The following is a 17,380-nucleotide window of genomic DNA, read 5'->3' as shown; positions in this document are numbered from 1 at the left end:
TAATTGCTTTTGATTTATATCGGTTTATTTTATAGCCTGGAACTTTGCTAAAGTTGTTAATCTTTTCAAGTGGTGTTTAAGTTTATTCTCTAGGATTCTTTAAACATACTAACCAAGAGTGATAGCTTTACTTCCTTGTTGCCTATTTTAACTCTTTCTATTGCTTTCTCTTCTCGTCACTAAAGCTAACATTTCTAGCACAATATTGAATAAAAATTGTGATAATGGGCATCCTTGCTTTACTGATGATGGCTTGTTTTTATTAATTTATATTTAGTTTTCCACACCCACTTTCACAAGATTTTGACTTCAACATTTTCTCCCTATCTCCTCCCTCCACCCCAAGACAATGTGCATTCTGATTATCCCTGCCCCCTTTTGTCTTCCCTTCTATCATCCCCCCTTCTTTTATCCCTTCCTTTTTAACCCTTCTCTTCTATTTTCCTTTAGGGTAAGAGAGATTTTATGCTATATTTCCTGTATATATTATTTCCCAGTTGCATGTACAAACAATTTTTAACATTCATCTTTAAAATTTTGAGCTTTACATTCTCTCCATTCTTCCCTCCCCACGCACCCTCACTGAGGAGGCAAACAATTGAATATAGGTTATACATGTGTGGTTATGCAGAACACCTCCATTATAGTCATGTAGTGAAAGAATAACCATATTTCTCTCCATGCTATCCTGCCCCCCATTTTTCCTGTTCTCTCCTTTGATCCTGTTCCTCCTCAAAAGTGTTTTCTTCTGATTACTCCTTCTCCCAGTCTTCCCTCCATTCTATCATCCCCCTTTCTTATCCTTTCTCCCCCTATTTTCCTGTAGGATAAGATAGATTTCTATACCCAATTGACCATGTATGTTATTCCTGCCTTAAGCCAAATATGATGAAAGTATCTCACCTTCTGCTTATTAACCTCCAATGTAAAATATTTTTCTTGACTCTGTTAGGTGAAACAATTTACCCCATTCTACCTCTCCCTTTCTCCTTCTCCCAGTATATTCATTTCTCACTCCTTAATTGTTTTTTCAATATAATTCCTTCATATTCAAATCAACCTGTGCTCTCTGTCTCTTAGCTCTCTCTCTCTATTCCTTCCAACTATCCTAATGCTGAGAAAAGTCTCATGAGTTACAAATATTACATTTCCATATAGAAATATAAACAGTTTTATTTTAATAATTTTTTATGATTTCTTTTTTATGTTTATCTTTTCATGCTTCTTTTGAGTCTTGTATTTGAAAGTCAAATTTCTATTCACCTCTGGTCTTTTCATCAAGAATGCTTGAAAGTCATCTATTTCATTGAATGCCATTTTCCCCCCTGAAGGATCACACTCAATTTTTCTGAGTAAATGATTCTTGGTCTTAATCCTACCTCCTTTAACCTCCAGAATATTGTATTCCAAGCTCTCTGATTCTTTAAGGTAGAAGCTGCTAAAACCTATGTTATCCTGGTTGTATTTCCGCAATACTTGAATTGTTTCTTTCTGACTGCTTGCAATATTTTCTCCTTGACCTGGGAACTTTGGAATTTGGCTACAGTATTTCTAGCTTTCCTTTTGGCATCTTTTTCAGGAGGTGTTCAGTGGATTCTTTCAACTTCTATTTTATCTTCTGTTTCTAGAATAGCAAAGCAGTTTTCCTTCACAATTTCTCTTTTTTTCTATCATAACTTTCAAATGGTCCAATAATTTTAAAATTATCTTTCCTGGATCTATTTTATGGGTCATTTGTGTATCCAGTGAGATATTGTATATTTTCTTCTATTTTTTCAATCTTTTGGTTCTGTTTCATTAATTTATTTTTACTTCTCAGACAGTCATTAGTTTCTATTCATCCCTAGTCTAATTTTTAAGGAATTATTTTCTTCAGTGATGTTTTGAACCTTCTTTTCCATTTGGCCAAATCTGATATTTAAGGAATTCTTCTCCTCATTAGCTTTTTGGATTTCTCTTGCTATTTGGCTAAGTTTCTTTTTTCTTTTCTTTTTTACTTTATTTACTTTTATTTTTCAACATTCACTTCCATAAGTTTTAAATTTTCTCCCTCTCTATCCCCTTCCCCCTCCACAATATGGCATTCAATCTGATATAGGCTCTACACGTACATTTCTGCTGAAAACATTTTCACATCAGTCATGTTGCATAGAAGAATTATGATGAATGGGAGAAATCATGAGAAAGAGAAACAAAACAAAACAAAACAAACAAAAAATCCCTAACAAAATAGTGTGCTTTGCTCAACATTCCAGCTCCACAGTTCTTTCTCTGGATGTGGATGGTGTTTTCCATCATGAGTCCTTCGGAATTGTTTTAGGTCCTTGCATTGCTGAGAAGGGCTAAGTCTATCAAAATCAGTCATCACCCTGTAGCTGTTACTGTGTACAATACTCTGCTGATTCTGCTCACTCCGCTCAGCGTCAGTTCATACATGTCTTTCAAGGTCTTCCTTAAGTCTACCTTTTCCTCATTTCTTATAGAACAATAATTTTATTCCTTTACATATACTACAACTTGTTCAGCAATTCCCCAATTGATGGACATCCTCTCACTTTATATTTCCTGGCCACAACAAAAACAGCTATTAATATTTCTGTATATGTGGGTTCTTTTCCCATTTTTGTCATCTCTTTGGAATACAGTCCTAGAAGAGGTATTGCTGTGTCAAAGGACATGCACATTTTACAGTCCTTTGGCCATACTTCTAAACTCCTCTCTCGAATAATTGGATCAGTGCATAGCTTCAAAAACAATGGTTAAGTCTTCCAATTTTCCAGCATCTTCTCCAACATTTATCATTTTCCTATTTTGTATTGTTAATCAATCTGATAGGTGTGATATGTTATCTCAAAGTTGTTTAAATTTCCACCTCTCTAATCAATAGTGATTTAGGGCAATTTTTCATATAACTATAGATAACTTTAATTTCTTCCTCTGAAAACTGCCTGTTCGGATACTTTAACCATGAATCAATTAAGAAATGATTTGTATTCATGTAAATATGACTCAGTTCCCTGCATTTAGAAATGACGCCTTTATCACAGATAACAGTTGTAAATATTCTTTCCCAGTTTTCTGCTTCCCTCCTAATGTTGGTTACATTGGCTTTGTTTGGACAAATTTTTTTTAAAATAATGTAATCAAAATTAATACTTTGTATTTCGTAACATTATCTCTTTTTTTGGTTATAAATTCTGCCATTCTCCATGAATCTGACAAATAAACTATTTCTTGTTCCCCAGGTTTCTTTATAATATCAGCCTTTATACCTAGATTGTGTACTCATTTGTTCTTCATTCTAATGCTGTCATTCATTCACCTATGCCTAGTTTCTGCCGCATTATTTTCCAGTTTTCCCAGCAGTTTTGTCGAAGAGTGACTTCTTATCCCAGAACCTGGGTTCCTTTAATTTATCAAGCAGCACATGGCCATAGTCATTGACCACTGTGTCTTGTGTAAATAACCTATTCCACTGATCTACCCCTCTATTTTTTAGCCAATACCAAGTGGTATTGCTGATTATTGCTTTACAATACAACTTAACATCTGGTATGGCTAGGCCACCTTCCCTAGCATTTCTTTTCATTAATTTCCTTGATATTATGGACCTTTGGTTCTTCCAGATTTCTAGTTTTATGAAATAATTTTTGGTAGTTTGTCACTGAATAAATAAATTAATTTAGGTAGAATTGTCATTTTTTATTATATTAGCTCACCCTACCCATGAGCAACTGATATTTTTTTCTAATTATTTAGATCTGAATTTATTTGTGTGTTGTGTTTTGTAATTGTGTTCATATAGTTCCTGAGTTTGTTTTGACTGGTAGACCCCAAAGTATTTTGTAATGTCTATAGTAACTTTAAATGGAATGTCTCTGTCTCTCACCGTTGTGCTTTGTTAGTATTATATAGAAATGCAGATGATTTATTTGGGTTTATTTTGTATCCAGAAACTTTCCTAACATTATTATTTCATGTAGTTTTTTTTTTTAACTTCATCCTCTAGTATTCTCTATGTATATCATCATCTCATCTGCAAATAGTAATAACCTAGGCAATTCTTTGACTTTTCTAATTCCTTCGATTTCTTTTTTTATTCTTGTTGCTAAAGCTAACATTTTAATACCATAGTAAGTTGCAGTTGTGATAATGGACATACATTACTCACCTTAAATCTTGTTGGAAATGTATCTTTCTTTTTGCCATTACATATAATGCTTACTTAATACTTCAGGTAGGTGCTACTTAACATTTTAAAGAAGGCTCCATTTATTCCTATATTCTCCAGTGTTTTCAATAGGAATGGATGTGATATTTTGTTGACAGTTTTTTTCTGCATCAATTGAGATAATCATATGATTTCTGTCAGTTTTGTTGGTGATATGAACAATTATGCTGATAGTTTTCCTAATACTGAACCAGCCCTGAATTCCTATTATAAATCCTACTTGATCAAATTGTATTATTCTCATGCTAGTTGCTGTAATCTTTCCCTAAGATTTTATTGGTAATTTTTGCAGTTATATTCATAAAGTAGAAAAATTAATAACAAAATCCATCTGGAAAAAAGTTCTAGAATATCAAGGGGATTAATGAAGAGAAATGCAGATGACCTCACTGTACCAGATCTAAAACTGTATTATAAAGTAGCCGTCATCAAAACTACTTGGTGCTGGCTAAAAAATAGAGTGGTAGGTCAGTGAAATAGGTTAGGTACACAAGACACAATAGTGAATGACTATAGTAATCTCCTGTTTGATAAACCCAAAGACTCCAGCTTCTGCAATAAGAACTCACTATTTTACAAAAACTTCTCAAACAACTGGGAAAAAGGATGGCAGAAACTTGGCATAGACCAATATCTTATACCTTATATCAAGATGAAGTCAAATTGGGTACACAATGCAGATAATAAAGACTAACATGATTAGCAAATTAGGAGAGCAAGGGATAGTTTACTTGTCAGATTTATGGAGAAGGATATATGACCTAACAAGAGATAGAGAACATTGTGAAATGCAGAATGGATAATTTTGATTACATTAAATTGAAAAGTTTTTCACAAACAAAGCCAATGCAACCAAGATTAGAAGGGAAACAGACAACTGGAAAACTATTTTTACAACAACTGTCACTGTTTGATGACCTCATTTCTAAAATGTATAGAGAAATGAGTCAAATTTATGAGGATAAAAGTCATTCTGCAGTGGACAAATGGTCAAAGGACCTGAACAGGCAGTTTTCAGAGGAAGAAACTAAAGCTACCTATGAAAACATACCTTATGAAAAAATGCTCTAAATCACTATTGATTAGAGTAAATGCAAATCAAAACACATCTGATGTATCACATTACATCTATCAGATTGTATAACATAACAAAAAAGGAAAATGATAAATGTTGAAGATGTGAGAAAAATTGGAAAAAAATAACATTGCTGGTAGAGTCATGAATGGACCCAATAATTCTGGAGAACAATTTGAAACTATTCCCAAAAAGCTATAAAAGTGTACATACTTTTTGAACAGTAATACCACTTCTAGATCTGTATTACAAAGAGATCCTAAAAATTGGAAAAGGATCCATATGTACCAAAAATATTTATAGCAGCTCTCTTTGTGATGGTCAAGAGTTGGAAATTGAGGGGATGTCCATCACTTGGGGAATGGCTGAACAAGTTGTGATACATGAATATAATAGAATACTATTATTTCATGAACAATGATAAGCAGGCAGAGTTCAGAAAAACGTGGAAAGACTTACATGCTGAGTGTGGTGAGTAGAACCAGGGGAATATTTTGTGATGACTGACCTTGATAAGCTTAGTTCTTCTCAATGCAAAATTTGTATTGTTTCTTGTTTTAGAAACAGTGCAAGATTCTAAGATAACTCCAAAAGGTTCATATGGAAAATGCTATCCATATCCAGAGAAAGAACTATGGAATCTGAATGCAGATTGTACCATACTATTCTCTCTCTCTCTCTCTCTCTCTGCTTGTTTTTCATCTCATTTCTTCTTTGTCCTGGTTCCTCCCTTCCTCCCATTGGTTATAAATCTTCTTTAATACATGACTAATGTGAAAATATGTTTAATATGAATGCATGAGTATAGCCTATATCAGATTGCATGCTGTCTTGGGGAGAGGGGAAGAGAGATTTTGGAGAAAATTCAAAACTCAAAATCTCATGGAAGTGAATGTTGAAATCTAGTAATAATTTCATTAAAAAAAATCTCTGTAATTGCTGAAACTGATGGTTCAATGTGTAGCACTGTTGTGGAGTACTTGTGTTTTCTTGGTAGCAATTGTTAGAGCAAAATTAGCACAAACTGCAAGAAATCAATCCATAGCTTGTTGTTTCTCAGCTTCAGAGGCTCTACTGAGTGCACAATCATTTGTAAACAAAATGTCATCCATCAACTTCTCTCTACTGTAGTCTTGGCTTGTAGCTTTTTAAGTTAAATAATTTGCCAGTGTGATAGCTGACCTCAATACCACTTTCATTCTCATTGAAGATGCTGGAGAATATTGCTGTAAACATCATGATAAAAATGCCTGGGAGCAAATATACTGTCTTGCTTTATTCCATTGCTGACCAGGAAAGCTCGAGTATCACCCATTATCCACAATCCAGGCAAGCATGCTATCAATGAAATTGACATACAATACTGATGAACTTCCAGGGGAAACCAAATTTTGAAATAATTTTCTAAAAGTCCTCAAGACTCATAGTGTCAATGGCCTTGGTCAGATCAACAAATTGTGTGTATAAATCTCTATTCTGCTACTAACATTTCTTTTTGAGCTTTGTGGGCTTTCAACATCATATAGACTATCCTTCAGTTTTTTGTGAAGCCATGCTCACTTTCAGGTTGATCAACATCTTTTAGGTGAAGGATCAACTTATTAAAAAGGAATCTGAGAAGAACCTTGCTAGCAATGACTAAGAAGGCAATGGGTCTTGTAATTGTCACAAGACCATCTATTTCCTTTTCCTTTGTAGAGATGGACAACGCAGACATCCTTGAACTCCTGGAGGATAGCCTCCTCTTGCCATGTAAAGCAGGAAATTTCAATCAGCTTTTATATGAACCTCCGCCTTGTAAATCTCAGTTGGAATAGAATCAGCAGTCATGTACTTTACCACAGGAAAATAGTCTAAATGATTAAAAGCCTCTTCTTCAGTTGGAAATCTGGGGAGAGATTGACTTCAACCTGAGTTAAATGGTGAATGGCTTCAGCAATGGTTGATGATGGTTGGATGAAAACACTTGGAAGTATTCAGCCCACCTCTCCAGGACTGTGTCCTTATCACTAATCAATGTGGCTACGTCAGCCCTGAGTAGATGGGATTCATCATATGTCTTTGGTCCATAAAGAGCCTTCACGACATCATAGAAGTGCTTTATGTTGTTTCTGTCAACGTAAAACTGAATTTTATCTGCCTTCTTACTGAGCCAAGAAGCCTGCATCTGGCTAACTTTCATTTGCACTTTACTTTTGATGGAGTTAAACACTATCTTCTTAGAGATGGATGAACTGCCCTGCTTTTAAACAGCTTTTCAATATTTTTCCATTATTTTCAGCAAATCAATCTTGATGTTTTTTGGTGTTCTGACCCAAATGAGTAAATGCAGTACCATATATCAGATCTCTGAAGGTTGGGCACTTCTTTTTTGCTGTATTATTGTTAATCAGGTGTTGGCTTGGCGTTCCCTCCAAGTTAGCAACAAGCTGTCTCTGCTCAGAGAAGTGCTCTAATCTGTTGCCATTAAGTCTTCTGGAGGTCATCTTGCCTTGAGGCTGCTCCTTTTGGTGAATGTGAATATTTATCTTGGATAAGATAAGTACATGATCAGTCCAGCACTCTGCATCACACATTGTCTTTGTTACTCTCACATCCTGCCTGTCTCTTCTCCTTCTAATAGCATCGTCTATTAAATGTGAGTGTTTGCTACAAGGGTATATCCATGAAGTTTTATTTTAGTTAGTTAGATGGAAGATAGCATTGGTCATGAGATGCTATTTATGACTACATTCTTCCCAAGCACACCCTCCCATTTCTGGCAGTCTGTGCCTAATCTAGCATTAAAGTCACCTAGAATTATAAGCTTGACCTCTATTGACACATTGATGATGAAGGTTTCCAGGCCTTCATCAAATTTTTCATTGACTTCATCAGAGTTCACCATAGTGGGAGACAGGCAATGATAATAGTGATGCAGCTCTTTCTTGCAAGTGACAATTACATTGTCATGAGCCGGTCATTCTCTCATTTTGTTAGGTATACAAGCTTATTGACTAGATTAGTTTTGATGGCAAATGATATTCCTCTTCAATGTGATCACTCCAGAGAATTGTGTGTCCATTTTGACTTCAATAAGCTAGCCTTCATTTACCACTTTTGTTTCAAGTAGGTCTGTGATTTGGATGCAATATATGCTGAGCTTTCTCACAACAAAAACTGTCTTTTGTGTCTACTGGTTTTCATGCTGTTTATAAGTGTGTGCACATTCCATGTACTGATGGTGAGTAGAATCATCTTTGCAGAAATATTTTGTACATTTTTGGGGGTATTTCATCCATAGGATGGGATCACTATAAACAGGCAAGGGTTGGGTAAAGCAGATAATTTTTAGGACATTTTTTTAGCCACTTCCTCACACCAGGAGATAAGTAGTGTGGTCCTTAAAAGTCTGCTCAGATACTAAAGGGGCTGCTGAATACCACTGCAGCTTCCATTGAGAGCGAAGATGAACTTATGGCCTGGGCTGCTTGTCTGAAGTGTAGTAAGTGTAGCAACCAGTGTATCTAGACCTGATGTTTGTCACTTGCCTGTCCCCATAGGACTCGTACGGTAATGGTGAAATGGCATGGGTAAAAGGTGATGTTTTTGATTTGTGCATAAATTGGATTTAAGTGAGGTAGAGTGGCACAAAGTCATTGGCTTCACTCTCTTCCATAGTCATTATAGTCCAGTGGCTGGATAGAATCAAGACAACTGGCGATGGCTCAGGATCAGCAAATGACCTTGGTGTCTTTGATGTTTAACCAATTCTAAGTGCTTCATAACACCTGCTTTGGCTACTTTCATGGCTATTGAATCAAATTATTCTCATCTACCATTCCACCAGGGGAAGTCTTTACATACTTGGAGTAGATACCTGTAATGGTAATGTAAATGGGAAAATCTTTTGCATTCATTAATAGGTCCATGTGACCTGCTTGTATTGCATGGAAGCCTAAATCATATGTGGTAGGAAGAGCTTGCTGAGCTGGTGGAACAGGAAGTGTGGAGCAGACCAGAGAAGTCAGTCAGGCTAGTGAGAACTGGGAAGGACACAGTCAGGCAGGCACAGCTTAGGTTCCTGAGTCTTTGCTTGTTTCTGGGAAGGTCCCAGCATGGGGCAGGAAGGTTTGGGAATGACTTTGCCCTCTGTGGTGATAGCCTGTATTGACTTCTTGGTTGCTATGATGGATTTTGCTTTCTGGTTCTGGGATTTGGCTTTTGGTTATCTAAACAAATGTTTTTCTTCTGCCTTCTATATGGAGAGTCTGTTATACTTTGTGATTGAGAACTACCCTGGCATATTTATAGTCACCACCCATGCTGTGAATATTGCTTCGAGCAGACACCCCCCAACTCATCAAAGGGACTGAGGCTCTTGTGTTAGCTTCAACCTGTTTTTGTCTGTCTATGAAACAGTCTACTGGAGTGTGACCACTGCACATACAATATCTTCTTGAAACTGTGAGAGCTGAGTGGATTAGGTATATAAAAATAGTAGAAAGCAGCCCTGAAAAGCAGCCTTCACATCAGAGGTACTGTCCTTTCTTATCTCTTTCAATATGACATATTTTTCCTTTTACTTTGTCTGAAATACTGTTTGCTATTCCTACTTTTTTCTTTGATTTCCACTGAAGGATAGTGGATTCTGCTTGAGCCCTTTACCCTTACTCATGTATGTCTTTCTGCTTCAATTATGTTTTTATAAACAACATATGATCAAATTCTGTTTTTTAACCTACTCTGCTATCTGCATCTATTTTATGGGTGAGTTCATCCCATGCACATTAACAGTTATGATTACTAACTCTGTTTCACTCCATCCTATTTTTCCACTTACTTCTCTCTCTCCTTTTGTTCGTAACTGTTTAAAAATCAGTTTTAATTTAATTGCTACCTTCCCTAATCCATGCACTCTTCTATCACCACTCTCCAACTTTCCTTATACTTCACCACTCTCACTTGCCTGCAGTGCAAGATAGATTTCTAAACCCAATTGAGTATGTTATTCCCTCTTTTTTGTAATCAGCTCTGATGTTTTCATCAAGAATGCCTGAAAGTACCCTTTAATTTCATTTAATGTCCATTGCTCTCCCCTAAAAAGACTATACTCCATTACTTTGGGTAAGTCATAGTTTATTGTAATCTTAGCTCCTTCGACTCTGGGATATCACATTCTAAGCTCTCCTATCCTTTCACGTAGAAGTTGCTAAATTCAGTATTATCATGACTGTGATGGCATAATATTGGAATTGTTTCTTTCTGGATACTTGCTGTATTTTCTTTTTCATCTGGGAGCTTTGGAATGTGGCTGTAATATTTCTGAGAGTTTTCATTTTTGGATCTCAGGAGGTGATGGATGTATTCTTTTAATTTCTATTTTGCTCTCTTGTTCTAGGATATCAGGGCAATTTTTATTAATTTTTTAAAGGTGATATCTAGGCACATTTTTTGATCAAGGTTTTCTGGTAGCACAATAATTCTTAAATTACCTCTCCTGGATCTATTTCCAGGTCAGTTTTGTTTCAATGAGATATTTTATGTTTACTTCTATTTTTTCATTCTTTTTAATTTTTAAAAAACTTTCCTCCAAATTAATTTATTTGTTTGCTTTCAATTTTCAGCAATCACTTCCATAAGTTATAATTTTTCTCCCCCTCCCTTCCTACTCCTTTCCCAAGATGGCATGCAATCTTATATAGACTCTATGCATACATTCTTGCTAAACACACTTTAAAATTAGTAGTGTTGCATAGAAAAATTAAAATGAATGGGAGAAGGCATAAATAAAACTAAACAAAACCAAATATAACAAAAGAGAAAATAGTCTGCTTCATTCTGTGTTCTGACTCCATAGTTCTTTCTCTGGATGTGGATGGCATTTTGTATCATGAGTCTTTTGGAAATATTTTAGGTCCTTGCATTGTTGTGAAGGACTACGTCTATCAAAAACAGTTCTCACACACTGTGACTCTTACTGTGCATAATGTTCTCCTGGTTCTGCTCACTTCACTGAGCATCACTTGACATAAGTCTATCCAGGTTTTTCTTCAGCCTGCCTCTTTGTCATTTCTTATAGTACAATAGTATTCTATTACATTCTTTCTACCACTACATGCTCAGCCATTCCCCAATTGATGGGTATCCCCTTGATTTCCAGTTCTTAACAACCACAAAAATAGCTTCTATAAAGATTTTTGAACATGTGTCCCCATTTTTATGATCTTTTTGAGATATGGTCCTAGAAGGGATATTGCTAGGTCAAAGGGTATGCACATTTTTATAGTTTTTTGGGCATAGTTAAAAATTGCTCTCCAGAATGATTGGATCAACTCACTGGTCTACCAACAATGAATTAATGCTCCAACTCTCCCACATCTTCTCCAGCATTCATCGTCTTCCTGTTTTGTCAAGGTAGCCAATCTAACAGAAGTGATTTGGTATGTCAGAATTGTTTTGATTTGCTTCTCTCTAATCAATAGTGACTTAGAGCATTTTTTCATGTCTATAGAAAGCTTTAATTTTTTCCACTGAAAAATGCCTGTTCAGATCCTCTGACCATTCATCAGTTGGGGAATGGCTCATATTCTTGTAGATTTGACTCAGTTCTCTATATATTTTAGAAATGAGGTCTTTATCACAGACACTAGTTGTAAATATTCTTTCCCAGTTTTCTGCTTTCCTCCTGGTCTTGGTTAAATTGGTTTGTGCAAAAACTTCTCAATTTAATGTAAACAAAACTATCCATTTTGCATTTCATAATGCTGTCTATCTCTTGTTTGGTCATCATTTCCTCCATTCTCCATCAGTGTGAAAAGATGGCAGAGTGAAAGCAGGGACTCACCTGCGCTCATCCACAAATTCCTTCAGTTATCTCTAAGAAGTGAATCTGAATGAATTATAGAGTAGCAGAATCCACTGAGAGACAGCCCAGGACATTCCAAAAGAATAAAGGGAAAGATCTGTTACACTGGGCTGGGGGAGTGCAGAGCCTGAAGGATGCATCAGTACAGACTCAACCTAAGGGGAGAGTGAATGACCCCAGGCAGGCTGAATCACCAGCAGCAGTTCTGATTCCCAAACTTCTCAGAACAAGATAGGAGTCCAGAACTGGGTGAGAGAGAAGTCCTGGGCCTCCAGCAGCTGCCGCTGTTACTGCTGGGGCTAGCAGCCCCCTGCCTAACTTGGTGATGTACTTCCCATTAGATTCCATGTCACACTGCTGGAAGTAGGCAGCAAAGTGGTGCATATACTGGTCATAGGGCAGCAGGGCCAGAGTCTCACATCTAAAATAGTTAATGTACCAGATGCCTGGCATGAAAAGCAATATAGGGACATTTTTCTCCAGTGGGGTAGTGAGGAAGTGATTATCCACCCAGTGAGCTCCCAACAACAGCTGCTCAAAGTTATCAAAACTGACATGCAGGGATAGAGAGACCAATAGCTGACCACAATGAGTAATGTCCACCAACCTAATACCAAAATTCAAACATATTTTGGGCGTTGATTCCAAAATATTGAACTCTTAGTGCATTGATAGACAAGGCCATAAAATGCTTTGCCACAGCTGAAAGATCCTTTGCTGCCTGAAGGAGCCACTCCTTGGCAGTTTCTTCATTGGTGATGGTCTCCTGGTTGGTGAATATCTTTGAGTCAAGGATGAAGAGGGAGGTTTCTGGGTATAGTTATGCAAGGGTCTTGGTAACATGCGTACTGTCAATACTGGAGACAAACCATACATGAGGATCTCCTTTGGAGTAGGCCTTCTGTTACCATCAGAGGACCCAAGTCAGAACCTCCAGTGCCAATGTTAATCACATCTGTGATCGTCTTCCCAGTGCAGCCCTTCCAGGCTCCAGCACAGACACTCTGGCCGAATGCCTTCATTTTCTCCAACACCTTGTTCACCCCTGGTACCAGGTCCTTGCCATCCACCAGCATGTGTGTGTTGGAGCTCTTCCACAGTGCCATGTGGAACACAGACTGGTCCTCAGTGAAATTGAAATTTGTGCCCTTGAAAATTTGCTCCTGAGAATCTTCCACCCCTCGAGACTTAGCTCAATAAGCACTTTCATCACATCTTCTGTAATGAGGTTCATAGAATAATCCACAAGCATGTGTACATTTTTGGTATCAAGATTCAGGTTGCAGTGGTTGAAGCAGTCTTGGTCGGCCTCAGAAAGTTTCAGAGGTTGAGCTCTGACCTATGCTTGTGGTGCCACAGGACTAGCTTCTGGAATTTTGGGTCTTGGCTGAGCACAGCCATGATGGGGACTGCCTGAACAGATATGGCATGAAACTAAAACACTTGATACTATGCAAATGACCATTACTTTCTGAAGTTTAGAAAATCAACAAAGCAATATATTGGGCAAAAATTTGTACTGTTAACTGATTTCTCAAAGGAAAATATTTACATTGAAAATTCAGCACATGGCTCCTGCTAGATCCTGGACATCCCTGAATAACTCCCACTATTCCTACTGATATAAATCTCCTTAAAAATCTCTAAGCAAAGGAAGAAAGTATTGTTCCTTTCCTTGGGCCTGAGAGCCTTGATTGGATGGGATACCATCAATAAGAGGCATCCATCAAGTCAAGGACATGAAGAAGATATCATAGCTCACAAGTTCTTTCTTTTTGCCCACATCTTTTCCAACCCACTAATTATCAGAGACAATGCCAATATTTTCAAGACTTGGATATTTATTTATTGAGTAATTCTTCTTGAAGCACTAGAAGCATAGGGTTGTTAGAATGGGAATGTATAAGAAACAACTATTTGTAGCTTTGGACCTATGTATCTATGATGGAGTAGAAGGTGGTGAATAAATGAATTAAACTGATTCTAGGGGTTCTAGTCAGCAGGATGATAAATCTGCTTTTGAAATGATGGTCTAGCTTTTTGGTACAAAAATTTGGGAGGCTCAGCCTTGAATAGATCCCTCATTTGTAGGATCAATCCTAGCTTCTATAGCTGTTCTGTCTGACATTTGCAGGGATCTTTGTTTCTTTGCTATGATTCTTTTTGTGTGTCCAGCACCAGGTTCAGATACAACAGTTCCTTATTGACTAACCACTAGCCCTACAATGTGTATAAGTTTGAGTACAAAAAGAAAATCAAATATAATTTGAATCAAGGGGAATATTTAAGGTTGTATTATGGCCTATATTTGGCAGAATGTTTAATTGTTCAACATGTTGAAAGGAAGTGTTAAAGCATTAATATCTGGTTGGTTTTCTCAGAATGACAGTCATATCTGAATCAATCCAATTCAGTTCAGTTCCATTTGATTCAATAGTAGTGAACTTCAATCTGGTGGGCAGTGAACAAAGCCCAAAACTACGCTAAATGTTGTGTGACCTGATCCAAACTAATTTCTTAGTGGGACTACAAAGCCAAAAGCCTCCCTTGAGCAATAACCAGAAACTACTGGATCAATAGAAGAAGAAAGGGGAAGGTAGTAAGCCTTTACTATATGCTATGCACTGTGCTGAACACAAAGACACATATTGTCTTATTTGGGCAGTGATGGAACTGATCTATAGAGTAATGTCTATTTGTGAGCATTTTTGCTATCACCTATGTATAAGTCTACTTTCAGGATGTTATCAAGTCTGTGATAGAATCCCTCATCACTATTTCATCAGGGCAATGAGGAGTTTGTATGGGTGTCAATAAATTTAAGTTTAAGGCACTTGCTCCTTAGGTCCCTTGGACACAGACCTCGCTGGTACACATATCAGCTGACTTCATGCCAGACACAAGACCAATAAAAAATCCTAAGCAATTGTGTAGAGTGTTTTAAATAAGCTCATGTGCTCACCATTTGGATATCATTGCATTACCACAACCAACCAGACCTCCCTAAGAGAAACATATATCTTAGATCAAAGATGAAACAATCTATTCAATACTGCCCCTTCCTCTGGCCCCCAGTCTTGGGGTGGGAGTCTTATTGCTTGTCTGGTAAACAGCTGGGTCTGCATGCAGGCATTCCGCACATACTGTTATTGGAGCAGTTTTATAAGGCCTGGTTGGGATTTTGTCTACAAAATTCCCTGGTCATAATATCTACATGTAGATGTGTATACACACAAGTACACACTCATATATACATACTATATATATATATATATATACATATATATATACACTATATATATATACACACACATATGTATACACACACACACATATATATATACATACCTCAGTATTTAATGTATATGTATCATTGGGGAATTATTTCAATGATCTAGGATTTACACAATGGAGTTTAACAATCTGACAAAAATACTAAAACATCATCTACCTGCCAATTCTTCATTTTTCATGTGTGTTAGATGTACATAAAGTTCGCATGGCTCTATAGGACTACGATAAGGATCTCCTCAAGTCATGGCAGCAATATTAAATGACTAAAATCTTAATTGCTGATCACTTTTTTTCTAGGCTATTTAAGTTGTTTTCATGAAAAAAGATCTTCCAAACTATAATATGTTGGGATGGATACTGCCTTAGGATAGAGTGGCTTTGTACCACATGAAAGGCATCTGTTTCCAACCTGAATGACTTCTAGGGTTCTGGATATGTTAGCAGAAAAGCAGAAGTGAATTAGTCCCTTACCCCTCGAAAGTCAGTTTCTCCTTCAGTGATCAAACATTTGGATGCCTGAATAAATCTGTGCAGACCCTGATCAATGTGACAAAACATGAGATGAAGTGGCAGTGAGACATAGATCCCCAAATCTGTGGTTTTCATGAGTTCTGTTCCTTCTATGGTCAGCTCGACTTTTAATGTGATGCTCCACATTTCCCCTGTATCCTTGCTAGCTCTTTCTCTTCCACTTTGGCATTTATTTAGCTTTGTAAATAGAGGGTTCTGTTCAAAGAAGTCGGGAATTGTGCTTTAACCATGGCAATGTGCTGACCTGATTCCAGCAAAAACATTAAAATATCATCAGAATAAACTACTGACAACATATGAAACCATATCCACGGAAGAAGCACTAGGTTATGAAAGACTGAGTTCACAAACTTTTGAGAAACATGGTACATGTTCAATATACAAAGGTACAAACAAGGGAAAACAGTGAATTGTGAAAACAGAAAAAAGAATTCACACAAGGTTGTTTGAGGCCATTTAGAATAGAAGCAGATAAGCCTAAACATCGTGGACCTTATGATATCATAGACAATATAACCATTTAAAAGAATAATGCTAATTCATCTGGAAAAAAAGGTCAAAATTATGTACTATCTCCTCTGCTCAAGAAGACCAGGAGATGCATGTTTTAAAAAAATATTTCAAAATTTTTGTCCTTTATAGGATAAACCTATAAATTATTGAGAAGCTCATGTCCTAAGGGCTCTGAAAAGCTAAAACTTTTTGTTACTTTTACTAAGACCTATATTTTGCATCCCATGTCTGCAATAGATGCTGAAAATTTCTATGGTCACTAGCTATTAGATATACAAATAATGGAGGCCAATACTAGAGGGCACCAATCTTCCAGTGTATAATTAGTTAGCATTTATACACCGCTTTAGGGTGGGCAAAATGCATTTGTAATATTATCTTATTTGATGCCCACAACAACCCTCAGAGGTAGCTGCTATTAGTATGCTCTTTTTAAAGATGAAGAAACTGAAACAAAGAGAAGTGTGGCATTTAGAAATTTTGAGAGATATAGTTTCTGGGTAATTTTTAAAAATTATTTTAATTATTTTATTAATTAGGCTAGTATATTTATTAATAAAAATAGTTCAATGACACCCCTGAATGCCAAAGACACATGGTGGTGAGCTCGCAGTTTATATGTCTTTAGAACAGGTATTCCTAAGGATGTCAATGGACTCTGATTAGTTAATAATGAATGAGAAAATAAATATTCCAATGAGGTATCAAATGATATTCCAATGAAGGTCTTGGAGGTATATGATTTGGCTTACTTAAATCTTGATCAAAGAGATATATGAATATTCATATCACTTGTTTGACATAAAGGAGAATAAACATTTTTTCAGACCTGTGTGAGTAAACACAATGAGTACAATCTTCCCATTTGCCCAAACCTAGAATTTCTTTT

General features: G+C 36.5%; 1 pseudogene; it reads right to left on the bottom strand.

Moving 5' to 3' along the window:
• Window positions 1–12,303: 12,303 nt before the first annotated feature.
• On the bottom strand, window positions 12,304–13,605 carry LOC140512233 (glucose-6-phosphate isomerase pseudogene; annotated as a pseudogene).
• Between the last annotated feature and the right edge of the window lie 3,775 nt (window positions 13,606–17,380).

Source organism: Notamacropus eugenii, chromosome 6 (genome assembly GCF_028372415.1).
Source record: "Notamacropus eugenii isolate mMacEug1 chromosome 6, mMacEug1.pri_v2, whole genome shotgun sequence".
Classification (NCBI taxonomy): Eukaryota; Metazoa; Chordata; class Mammalia; order Diprotodontia; family Macropodidae; genus Notamacropus; species Notamacropus eugenii.
The sequence above is the reverse complement of the archived record's forward strand: the minus strand, read 5'-3'. Positions and strand labels throughout refer to the sequence as shown.